The sequence below is a fragment of the Myotis davidii genome, unplaced genomic scaffold, assembly GCF_000327345.1.
Source record: "Myotis davidii unplaced genomic scaffold, ASM32734v1 scaffold70, whole genome shotgun sequence".
Lineage (NCBI taxonomy): Eukaryota > Metazoa > Chordata > Mammalia > Chiroptera > Vespertilionidae > Myotis > Myotis davidii.
The window spans coordinates 303,631-306,510 of NW_006282434.1; the positions used below are offsets into that span (position 1 = coordinate 303,631).

Sequence of the window (2,880 nt, forward strand, 5' to 3'; positions counted from 1 at the left end):
AGCAACAAACAACAAGTGCTGGAGCGGATGTGGAGAAAAAGGAACACTTGTGCACTGCTGGTGGGAATGCAGACTGGTGCAGCCACTTTGGAAGACAGTATGGAGTTTCCTCAAAAAGTTAAAAATGGAACTCCCATTTGACCCAGTGATCCCACTTCTAGGAATATATCCCAAGAAACCAGGAACACCAATCAGAAAGGATACATGCACCCTATGTTCATAGGAGGACAATTTACAATAGCAAAGATCTGGAACCAGCCTAAGTGCCCATCAGCAGATGAATGGATTAATAGACTGTGGTACATCTACACAATAGAATACTATGCTGCTATAAAAAAGAAGGAACTTTTACCATTTGTAACAGCATGGATGGAACTGGAGAGCATTATGCTAAGCGAAATAAGCCAGTCAGAGAAAGATAAATATCACATGATCTCACTGATGCATGGGATATAATGAACAATAGTAACTGATAAATAAAAATAGAACCAGAGTCCTAGAAGCATTAAGAGACTGTCCAACCTATGAGGGAAGGCAGGGGTGAGGGGGTAAGAGATCAGCCAAAGGACTTGCATGCATGCATATAAGCATAATGAGTGGACACAGACACTGGAGTGGTGGGGGCTTGTCCGGGGGGTGGGAGCGGCCTGTGGAGGGGAGTCAATCAGGGAAAAAGGAGCATATATAATACCTTAAACAAGCAAATAAAAAAAAAAACCAAAACCCTGAGCTAAATGAAAACAAAAATTCTGATATTTTCTTTATTTTTACATTTGAGACATTATCTATTGACTTCCTAATATGAAAGATGAGAATTATTTTACCTTTGTCACTTTGAATATACTTTACCTTCCCCTATCCTTCTAATAGAATATTATCATAAACTTTGCTCAAAGCAATAGTTTATTTTATATTACCACATAAGTATGGTAATATATCACACTATATGCAGTAACATATGTTATTATATATTACTATGTATTCTAATTATAATAATACCAGAGGCATGGTGCATGAAAATTCTTGCACTCAAGGGGGTCCTTCAGCTCGGCCTGCACCCTCTTGCAGTCTGGGAGCCCTTGGGGGATGTCCGAAGCTGCCGCTGGTGGCCTCCCTGTGTGAGAGGCAACTCGTGGGCCAATGGGGGACGGTGCCAGACAGTGATCAGTCAGCCCTGCCCCGCCCCCTGACTGCCCCAATCGCTGTCCCTTCCCTCTGCCTGCTGGCACCTGCCTTGGCTGGCCTGGTGCAGTCCGCTCGCCAGCCCTGCCCCCTGCCAACTGGTAGCTCCGCTGGTCAGTCAATTTGCATTTTAGGCTTTTATTATATAGGATAGGATATTACTATATAGTTATATATACTATTACATACTATTACTAGATATATTTTTTCACTTTCACCATTAATCAATACCACTTATGTTCTTTTTACTAATTCTTAGCTCCATTTTATATATTTTTCAGTAATTTGTCCCTAATTTCTTTAGCAGAGCTGTGAACCACTTTCAGTATTGTTAGCCTATCAAATTACAACTTCCTCTTTTTTTTTTTTTCAGTTTGAAAGTCACAGAGAGTTTATCTTTCTATAATTAGATTAGGAGAAAAATGAAGAACCCACTGATAGCAGGAAGAGGCAAGAGTCTTCTAGGTTCAGTCATTTGATGAGATATTCAGTTACTGTGTGTTTCCATTGTTTTTCTATGGCAGAACATACGGCAGAGACTTGGGAACGCGCATGCCTAAACCCAGGATACTCTTATGTTCCATAACTATGTTGCTTGCAGGGCTGTTCTTGCCACAGTAGTTGGCTGTGCCCCAGACAAATGGGGTGCTGGTCTGTTCCCACAAATCTTTATCCCAGTCTTCATCACAAGGAGGGCACTGCCCTGTGCTCTCAACCAGAGTCTCTTGTCCAAGGTTCCTGGTTTGGTTGACAATGTCTTGCTCTATACAACTTTTGTCATCACAGCTTGAAATATGGTGACTGATTTCGGTCCGAGGAACCTGATGGCGAGCATTGAAGGGACAAGTAGCCAATTTGTTTGCGACATCAGGATGATTCTTTCTGCACTTGATAAGATGATAAGGAAACCTGCAGGCTCTGATCTGCTGGTTTTTATCATAGGGACATTGTAATAGCTTTTCAGGGTCCAGGGAATCGATGTAAGTTTCTTCCATGTTGGAAATGAAGGAGCCGAATTCAAGTGCTGAGTCAAGACGCGCTCTACACACAGTCGCCTCCACCCCGCGCCCTAGCAACACTTCCTTCCGGCGCCTGACGTTAGGGGTGGGGCCCCCCTCTTTTTAAAATTCAACATATATGTTCTTTCTGGAGTTCTGTGTCTTCCCACTTAGCTTTGGAGTGATTGTTTTCAGGCCTTCTGCACAGCTGTCAGCCTAAGACACCCTTTCAGCATCACATTCAGAATTACTTTTGCCTCTCTCCTGGATAAAACCACTCTTTCTGTCCATGTCTTCCTCTTTCTTGGTTTACTAACTCTGGTGAGAGCATATTATATAGCAGTTTCCCAAGAAATAATTTAAGTTTTTTGAGATTTTAATGTTTAATAATGTTTTTAGTCTGCTTTTATGCTTGATTAATAGCTTGGCTGAGGAGGAGAACCAAGATGGCGGCATAGGTTAACGCCGGAGATTGCTGACTCGAACAACCACTTCAAAAATACAACTAAAAGACGGAATGGACATCACCCAGAACCACAGGAAAGCTGGCTGAGGGGAAATTCTTCAACTAGAAGGAAAGAGAACAGCGTACCAAGACTCAGAGGAGGTGCAGTGCGGAAAATACAAAGGTGCGGAGGTGCACGCGGAGCGGGCTGGTGGCTGAGGGCGCGGTTGTCTGTTTCAGTCTGGGGGGAGGCCA

At 43.0% G+C, this 2,880-nt stretch overlaps 1 protein-coding gene and 1 pseudogene across 2 annotated transcripts in view; both read right to left on the minus strand.

Moving 5' to 3' along the window:
• Positions 1-2,880, minus strand: part of VWA8 (von Willebrand factor A domain containing 8) — a 368,307-nt gene that overhangs the window by 94,752 nt on the left and 270,675 nt on the right. The window lies entirely within an intron of this gene.
• LOC102752022 lies at positions 1,558-2,203 on the minus strand (annotated as a pseudogene). The gene has a single exon (XR_001512726.1). The product of XR_001512726.1 is annotated as a gametocyte-specific factor 1 pseudogene (transcript).